At 44.5% G+C, this 9,505-nt stretch overlaps 1 pseudogene; it reads left to right on the plus strand.

Annotated features, from left to right (window-relative positions):
* The first annotated feature begins 3,264 nt into the window (after positions 1-3,264).
* LOC139018276 (F-box only protein 31 pseudogene) lies at positions 3,265-4,749 on the plus strand (annotated as a pseudogene).
* Positions 4,750-9,505: the final 4,756 nt, after the last annotated feature.

The raw sequence follows: 9,505 nt of genomic DNA on the forward strand, positions 1-9,505 counted from the left end.
TCTCTCTGACCTAACAGGTTTGTTCACATCAGCAAGCAAAGGGATCCCACACCTATAAGGCTTTTTAGTTAAAATCCAGTCTGACCTAAGGGCATTATCTGCCCTGGTTGTGGGATGTGGCAGTGACCTGGGTGTGGGGCATTTAGGACCACTCTCAAGGTAATAGCCCCTCCTTTGTTCTATCCTGCACCCAAGAGGCAGCTCCATGCCCTCCAGCCCTCCAAACTGCACACAGCCCTCCAGGGCACCCAGTGGGGTTGATTTTCTCCTTTGAGCCTGAGAAAGACTCAAGGTCACCTCCCAAGTATGGAAACCTGTAGTGCTGCCTATTCCAGCTCAAGTTATTTAAGACTTTACTCACTGCCTTGTGGGGTAGAGCTGGGGGTAAAGTGGTGAAGAGGTCTCTGGCATGGGGGCAGAGGGGCTTGGAGCAGTTCCTCAGCCTTAATCCTACCTACCTGATCTTAGCCTTTAATAACATTAGCTGTTGGAGATTCTAGATCCTAGCAAAGAAAAAGAAACCAATTCCCACCAAGCTTCTCTGTCTCCTGTCCTTTTCCAGCTTCTGTAGGGTCAAAGGCAAATGGCTGAAATGTATGCCACCGAGTTTCAGAAAGATGGTACAGGATATTCAATCCAGGCTTCCAACCAGCAGGAGCCCCTCTTTGCTTTCAAAATAAAGTGATTCAATTTTTTTACTAGAGAGAGGAAGGGAGAGAGAGGAGTGGCGAGAAACATGCATATGAGAGAGAGAGAGAGAGAAACACTGATCAGTTGCCTCCCAGCCACGCCCTGATGGGGTATGGAACCTTCCACCCCAGCGTGTGCCCTGACCAGAATGGAACCTGCTTTTGCTGCAAATGAGCCTCACTGGCCAGGGCAGGAGCCCTTCTTTGAATGGGAACTAACACCTATACAAGCAAGTGCTCAAGTGACTCAAATCCACATCCTGGGGCTCCAAATCCTACTCCCTCTATGGTTCATGTGGCCTCTGTGTAGCCCTCTTCAGGGAAGACCTTAGGATTCTCATTGTTTGCACACATCCCCTTGCATTTCATCAACACCCTCTCTCTGTTGGGAGTTTTGCCTTCTGTTGCACTTTATTTTCAGTAGAAAGAGTCTTGTTGCCTTAGTACAATTAGATAAAAAGTGTACAGAGCTAATAATAGCTAGTATTTTAGTACTTATGATGTGTTGTGTATTTCTCAGGGCTGCTGTATTTCCCTGCCAGGCTGAGGGGGTCAGGAGGCTGACCGTGTGACTGACAGCTGTTCTTATCTGGGCTTCCATCTCCACCCCGAGCCCAACAATATCTAAGATTCATTTAATAATATTTATTGAGTTTTTGGTGAGTGCCAGCCATTTCTTAAAGTGATCCTCTGATCCACAGGTGGGGAACGTCCTGCCTGAGGTCCATAAGGCCCCCCAAATCATTTGGTCTGGCCCTCCCAAGGCATAGGGGTAATTTAAAGGTTTGACCAAATTGTAGCAGCCTAATTGTCAATAATTTCATTTCATTTTGTATGGCCCTCAAATGATGTTACAAATATCCAAATGGCCCTTGGCAGAAAAAAGGTTCCTCACTCCTGTAATGTAATGTATTTACACTTCAATATAGTCCCGGGAGTAGACACACAGGGAACACTCCCTAAAAATCCAATTACTTCCCCTTTCCACCACTTAAAAGAAATCACAAATTATCCGATACTTGGGTACATTGATCAAATTACAAAAATGTCGTCAATCTCATGTTTAAAAAATGATTCTTGTGAACACAATTGCTTTCTTCCCATCGGTAATTAGAGTAGCATCTTTTCCTGTTTCTTTGCTCTTTAATTTTCTTTGCCATAAATAAGCTCTTCACAAAATTGTTCATATTTCTATTGCATAATCCATTCATTTTATTATCTGCAAGTATAGATTGTTCATTGCATTCTAAAAACAAATTACTTTCTGACCAAAATGACAGATATTACATGCTTATAGTAAATTCCCTTCATGTTCTATAATATAGCAGAAACATTCTACGTTCTAGCAAGTACTAAAACATTATTGTTGGCCAAAAGGCAGAGCTAGTCTCCTTCCAGCCTCTGGTCCTAGCTTGCCCATCCATCAGTTAGTACATCATCTTGTTTTATGTGTGTTTCTATTTAAAGACATCTTAGTTCTGACTGACTTCTTTCACTTAGCATAACATTTTAAAGTTTTATGTATGCTATATTCTAGTGTATGGGTATACCACATTTTGTTTACCCATTCACCAGTTGAGGAGTATTTTGGTTGTTTCTGGTTTGAGGCTCTTATGAATAACGCCGCTATGAACATTGTGTACACTTATTTTGTGTGAACATGTTTCCATTTCTTTTGGGTATGTACCTACAAGTGGAACTTCTGGGCCTTCTGGTGACTCTCGTTTTCCAACGTGGCCCTGCTATTTTACATTTCCACCAGCAATGTACGAGGGGTCCGATTTTTAAACATTCTCATGGATGTTTTTTATTTTATTATTTTTTTAATCTTTAATTTCTTTATTGTTTAAGGCATTACAAATGTGTCCTCATCCCCCCATTAATCCCCAACCTCCCCCCGCACCCCCTACTCATGTTCTCATCTCCCTGTTGTCCATGTCCATTGGTTTGGCTTATATGCATGCATACAAGTCCTTTGATTGATCTCTTCCCCTTACCCCCTAGCTCCCCTACTTTCCCTCTGGGGATTGATAGTCTGATTGCTGTTTCTCTGTCTTTGGATCTGTCCCTGTTCATCAGTCTATGTTGTTCTCTATATTCCACAAATGAGTGAGATCATGTGGTATTTATCTTTCTCTGACTGGCTAATTTCACTTAGCATAATGCTCTCCAGTTCCATCCATGCTGTTGCAAATGGCAAGAGTTCCTTCTTTTTTACCGCAGTGTAGTACAGTATTCCATTGTGTAGATATACCAAAGTGTGTTTTTTTTTTACTGCATTTCTGTGAAATGTCCATGCCCCCTCCCACCCCTCCTCATAGTATCCCTAGAGGCCTATCCCTACAGAAAGCAGATTAGTGACTGCCTGGGGCTAGGGCAGGAGGACAGGGAGGGGGCACTGGGAAAGGGAGGCGACTGTTAATAGTATGGGTTTAAAGTCCTACAATTGGCTCCTCTCTGAGGGGGCGTGGCTAGGCCCTGGGGGCCATGGCTTGACTCTAGGGTTGACTGACCCAACTTAAAACCCTGCTGAGGCGCCCTGGCCCACGCTGTGGCGGTTGTTACTCCTGGAGCCATGGAGGAGTGCGCTTGCCTCTGTGGCTTGGGCTCTTCGCGGGCATGTCAGTGTCGTCAGGAGTGCCAGGGCCCAGCTGAGAAGGCAGCGCCCCAGGGCAAGCCGGCCCAGGCAGAAAAGCACCTGGAGACGGACGCGGCAGCGCCTTGCTGTGCGGGGAGTGGAGGAATCGCGAGCCCCAGGCCGCCCCCGCCGCCCCGGCACTGCTCTCTGCAGGACCTGCCGGTGGAGGTGCTGGTGGAGATCTTCGGCTCGCTCCCCGGCACCGATCTGCCCAGCCTGGCCCTGGCCTGCACCAAATTCCACCACATCCTGCACACCGACAGCATCTGGAGACGGCGCTGCCGGGAGGAGTTTGGCCTTCGTGAAAACTTGCAGAACCTGGACATGATGGGTATGTCTTATCGAGAAGTCTATGCGAAGCTCTTCCACCCATACAGAGGCATTTTGGGATTGTGGCAGCTAGATACTGAGGGCTATAAAACACTGCTGAATGTCGTGGTGGATGGCTTACTCATTACTGGTTGGACGTATGGGCCTTGCCTTAACCTCCATGTGGATGGCCCAATGCAATTCAAGCCCTCGTTCAGAGTTCGCCTGACGGAGAGGAAATCAGCCACGGTGGAGTGCATGGAAGGCCGCCACAGCAGGCCCCACAGCCGCCACATTCAGATTGGGAAGAACAGGTTCAGCACCCAGTGCAACAAGACAGACCACCTTAAGGATTTACCAGCGCCTCTTAGGGAGGACTGGGGGCGGGTGCTGGTGGAGAAGGACAGACTGCTGTATGACTGCTTGACCTACCGCCGCCTCTACCTCCCGCCCAGCCACCCGGACGACCTCATCAGGCCAGGCCTCTTCCAAGGCAAATACCATCGCTTCGGCCTAATGATTGCCATGCTCAGCTTCCATGGGAAGTATGCCAGGGTCACGAAGATCACGGGAGACTTCACCCAGACGTTAGAGATCCACCTCAGGCGCCGCATCCAGCTGGGAGATGGCAAGATCTTCCGCAACTTCAACACGCTCTACCGCGTGGTCCTCGAGATTGACGAGGAGGTGATCCGGGAGCAAGAAAATGGGACTGAGGAAAGCGGGGGCCATGGCTGGCAGAGCCCTGCCCAGCCCAGCGTCGGGGAGTCCGGGGCTTCAGCTTCGGAGGAGCAGCCTGTCCCGTTTGTTCTGCCTGTGGGCGTGAGCTCTAGACTCCAGAACTACCCCCGAACCTGCAGGATGTGTTGCTATGGCGTGGACACTGTTACCACATGTGGCTCAGGCTGCCCCTGGCGCTTCCCTGGAGTCTTCATCCTGTTCGATGAGAACCACTTCGGGTTCATCTCTCTGGAGACGAAATACTTCATCCTGTTCGGCAGAGTCCAGAACACCTTCCAGAATGTGGAGGCACCATCCCCGCGGGCCTTCCTGGAGATGCTCAAGAACATTCAGTCCCGACCCGGTAGGAGGAGCAGCTTGCATGCACTTTGAAGATTTGACCTTCTGAACAGGTTACCCACCTTTGTTTGTTTTTTTAATCCTCACCCCCTAGGATATTTTCCCATTGATGTTTAGAGAGAGTGGGGGAGAGAGGGAAAGACAGAAATAATCGATGTGAGAGAAACACATCAGTTGGTTGCCTCCTGCCCAAGCCCGGACCAGGGCCAGGCTGGGTAGGGGCCAGCAATTGAGGTAGAAATAAACCTTAGACCAGTGGTCTCAACCTTTCTAATGCTGCGACCCTTTAATAGAGTTCCTCATGTTGTGGTGACCCCCAATTTCATTGTTACAAATTGAACATAATTAAAGCATAGTGATAAATCACAAAAGAAATAAAGACATCTTAGTTAATATATATTGTTTATTTATTAACATTACACTCATGGCCAATAGCAATAGAGCTCATTCCTTAAGGAAGCTTATCTGACACTATCTCCATAATGCATAGCTAGTGCTTTGGCACTAAGGCTTCGGGCTATTTTAAACAGCAGGGCCACAGGCTCCTGGGATGGCGTCTTCAGAGACAAATGGGGACTGTTCTCATTCCTCACGGGGCTCTGAAGAAAAGAAGGAACATGGGGGAAAGGCAGAAAGCAGCTCCTCAGACTCCAGCAGTAGCGGTGAAGATGCCAGCAGCTCCAGCTCATCTTCCTGGGGGGGTGGGGGAGGGGTAGATTGGCACCTCTGACTCAGACTCCAACTGAGCTTTGTTCATTCCTAGGTGGCGGGACAGAGAATTTCCCAACAGAAGTCTTTGGCATCTATGTACACTGCAGGGCTCTTCTCCCTGTCCCTGTTTATTGCTTTACTTCTTCCTTCCTTTCCCCTCCTCCTCGTCGATACAGAGTAGGACAGGTTGGCAAGCGGGGAATTGGGACAGAACTCTTAATATCAGGTCCACACACCTGGGAAGAGAGGTTCCTGCTGGGAGAAGAAATATATCTGAGCCTTTATTGGGTCCCCCTACACCAGTGATGGCGAACCTTTTGAGCTCGGCGTGTCAGCATTTCGAAAAACCCTAACTTAACTCTGGTGCCATATCCCATGTAGAAAATTTTTGATATTTGCAACCATAGTAAAACAAAGACTTATAGTTTTGATATTTATTTTATATATTTAAATGCCATTTAACAAAGAAAAATCAACCAAAAAAATGGGTTCGCGTGTCACCTCTGACACACATCATAGGTTCGCCATCACTGCCCTACACCATCAGTACCACTCCCTCTAGGAGCCCCAAGCAATGAAGGATCTTGAAACAAGCAGATGATTGGGCAGCTGTGTGGAGCACACTGCACTGGACTGCGTATTTGTGAAGAAATAAGTTTTGCTTTCTTTATTTTCTGTCTGCCAGAGGTGGTCGGGGGCCACCATGAGCCTGTGATTCCTATATTCTCTGTAAGAACTCTACCTCTGGAATCTTATATTATATCTGGTGTGAGAAAGGAGTTGCCATTCTTTATGTGAGAGTGGGCAGCATCATGTAGCAGGCAATATTTATACATGTATATTTAACTCTGACATCTCTATGAGACTTTCTTACTAATTTTAAATAAAATTGTATTTTCTAAGTTTAACTGTTTCATTTGAATGAGGGCCTCTATGGAATAAATGTTTTATAATTTGGAGCACTGCTTCTCCAAGTAGTGTCTGCATTTGTTCTTGGAAAAACCTAAATTCCTTCCTTTTGCTCCAGGTTTAAGTGAATCTCCTATTTAGCTTTCAGGGTTGATGGATGTATGAGTGTATGTATGAATGAAGAGATAGATAGATAGGTAGGTAGATAGATAGATAGATAGATAGATAGATAGAAATATAACGATACCTGGATAGCCCTGGCTGCTGTCCTCAGTGTTTAGAGCATTGGCCTACACTCCAAAGGGTCTTGAGTTCAATTCCTGATCACGAGCACCTACCTGGGTAGCAGGTTTGATCCCTGCCCCCAGTTGGGGTGTGTTTGGGAGGCAACCAACTAATTTGTCTCTCACTTGCTAAAACCGGTTTGGCTCGGTGGATAGAGCGTCGGCCTGCAGACTGAAAGGTCCCAGGTTCGATTCCGGTCAAGGGCATGTACCTGGGTTGCGGGCACATCCCCAGTGGGAGATGTGCAGGAGGCAGCTGATCGATGTTTCTCTCTCGTCGATGTTTCTAACTCTCTATCTCTCTCCCTTCCTCTCTGTAAAAAAATCAATAAAATATATTTAAAAAAAAAAATTTGTCTCTCACTTAGGTTTCTCTCTCTCTTACAAGCAATGGAAAAAATATCCTCAGGTGAGGATTAACAAAAAAAATAAGGTATGTGGATAGATACATACATAGATACATAGAAAGACACTATTCTGTTCTACTGGTCTGTCTGTGAATTACTGTGGCAGGACCACATTGCTTTGATTATTTGGTTTGCAGATATATTTGAAAATCTATTTAAGGTGGAATTAAATTAAATCCTTCCCCCCTGTATATTCCTGGCTATTTCCATATTGTGTTCTCATGAATGTAAGCAAAATAAAATAATTGTGTCATTTTTATATGAAAACCATTAAATTTTCAGCATTTAGATGACTAGATATCTTAGTGAATTATTAAGTGTTTTTCTAGATAAAGTTCATTTTACAAAGTAAAGGCAGCATTGACATGTTTTATACCTCTAATCCTTTCTCTTTCTAAAAGTGTTGGTTGGAATATTCCGAACAATGTTAAGTAATAGCAGTGATATGTGCTTGTCTTGCTTCAGACTTTCAAACTCATGTTTAAAGGACTTTCAACTATTGAAATTATGCTGATTAATATTACAGTTAAAATAAACTATATAACCTAGTCAGAAAATGCCTATGGGTTTATATTACTGTTTTCATTGCATAATGTGTATTTTTTAACACACAATTTCTATCATCCACTCAGTGTGGACCCAGGAGAAGCGCTGGGTGATGTGTCTGAGCACCTGGAAGGGTGTCCCTTTCCTCTGCTCCACTTGCAGGAGCATCTGAACTGCCTGGTGGTGGCCATGCTGCAGAGGCCCCAGCAGAGAGGGGTGGTATAGATGTCAGCCAGCAGGTGGCAGCGGAGCCTGGCTGCAGCCTGGTTTTCATTCTGTATTCCTGCGTGTGTGTGTGTGTGTGTGTGTGTGTGTGTGTGTGTGTGTGTGTATTTAGTTCATGACTGTTTCATCACACATGTAGGTTTGTGTGTCACCAGCACAGTCAATATAGTGAACATATGGTGCTATGAGGGTCCTCGTGCTTCCCACTCACCCCTGCCCTCAACTCCTGGAAACCGCTAATGTATTCCCCATTTCTATCATTTTGTCATTTCAAGAATGTTGTATCAATGGAATCAGACAGTATATAACCTTCAGGGAATGACTCTTTTCACTCAGCATAATTCTCTGACAATCCACCCAAGTTGCTGTGGGTATGAGCAGTGGATTCTTTTTATGGCTGAGTGGTGTTCCATGGTATGGGTGCCCCACAGTGTGCTTATGTCTCTTCCTGTTGATGGAAAGGGGTTTGTTTCCAGGTTTTTTGGCTCTTACAAATAAAGGTGCAATGAACATTCCTTTAGAGGTATTTATGTGAGCATAAATTGTCATTTCTTTGGGTTAAATGCTCAAGAGTGTACTTGCTGGGTCCTCTGGTTAGTTTTATAAGAAACTTATGAGTGCTTAGCTTTATAAGAAACTGCCAAACTATTGCAGTCGCTGTACCATTTTATATTCCCACCACAATGTACTGTGACCCACACCTGCATCCTCACCAGGGTTTGGTGTTGTCACTACACTTATCAACTCAGACTCGTGTGTAAATGGCATTTCATTGTGGTTTTAATGTGAATTTCCCGAAGGTTAGTGACATTGAACATCTTTGCACATTTACTTGTAATCTGTGTATCTTCAGGAAAATGTCAGCTACTGTCTCTATTTTCTAATACAGTTTTTTTTATAGTTGAGTTTGAGAGTTCTTTATACATATTAATTCTTTGTAGAATTTGTGTTTTGCAAATCTTTTCTCCAGATTGTACCTTGTCCTTCAATCTTCTAAACAGGGTCTTTTGCAGAACAAATTTAGATAATTTTGATAAGGTTCAATTCCTCATCTTTTCATCTATGGATTGTGTTTTAGCATCAATGTTTTGCCCTATGTAATCTGGAGACTTTTCCTCAGTAGTTGATGTTAGCTAATCGTTGACCAACATGGGTTTGAAGTGTGTAGGTCCAGTTATACATGGATTTTTTTCAATAAATCCTAGATCCTGAAGATTTTCTCCTATATTTTTCCCTAAAATGTTTATAGTTTTACTTTCTCCATTCAAATCTGTGATCCATTTGAGTTCATTTTTGTATACGATGTGTTATTTAGGTCCAGGTTAGAGGTTCACTTTTTGCCTATGGAAGTCCAGTTGCTCCCGCACCATTTGTTGAAAAGACTCTCCTTCTGCCAGTGAATCGCTTGTGCATCCTTGTCAAAAATCACTGGGGCCTGTGAGGGTGGGTCTACTTCTGGATTCTCTATTCTGTTCCATTGATATATATTACACTGTAATTAGTAAGCTTCTGCTACGACCACATTGAAATTTTAAATGTTTTGTAGTTAAATTTATAAAAGAGAATGGAAACAGACACTTACTATGTTTATAGTTACTATTTTTAAATAATTTTAAGTTCACAAGAAGTTGCAAAAACAATAGAGAGATCCTGTGTCTCCATAACCCGACCTTCTCCAGTGGAAGAGTAGGACCAGTGCATTATGAA

Source organism: Myotis yumanensis, unplaced genomic scaffold (genome assembly GCF_028538775.1).
Source record: "Myotis yumanensis isolate MYYU_CA2020_CCGP unplaced genomic scaffold, mMyoYum1.0.hap1 SCAF_10, whole genome shotgun sequence".
Taxonomy (NCBI): Eukaryota; Metazoa; Chordata; class Mammalia; order Chiroptera; family Vespertilionidae; genus Myotis; species Myotis yumanensis.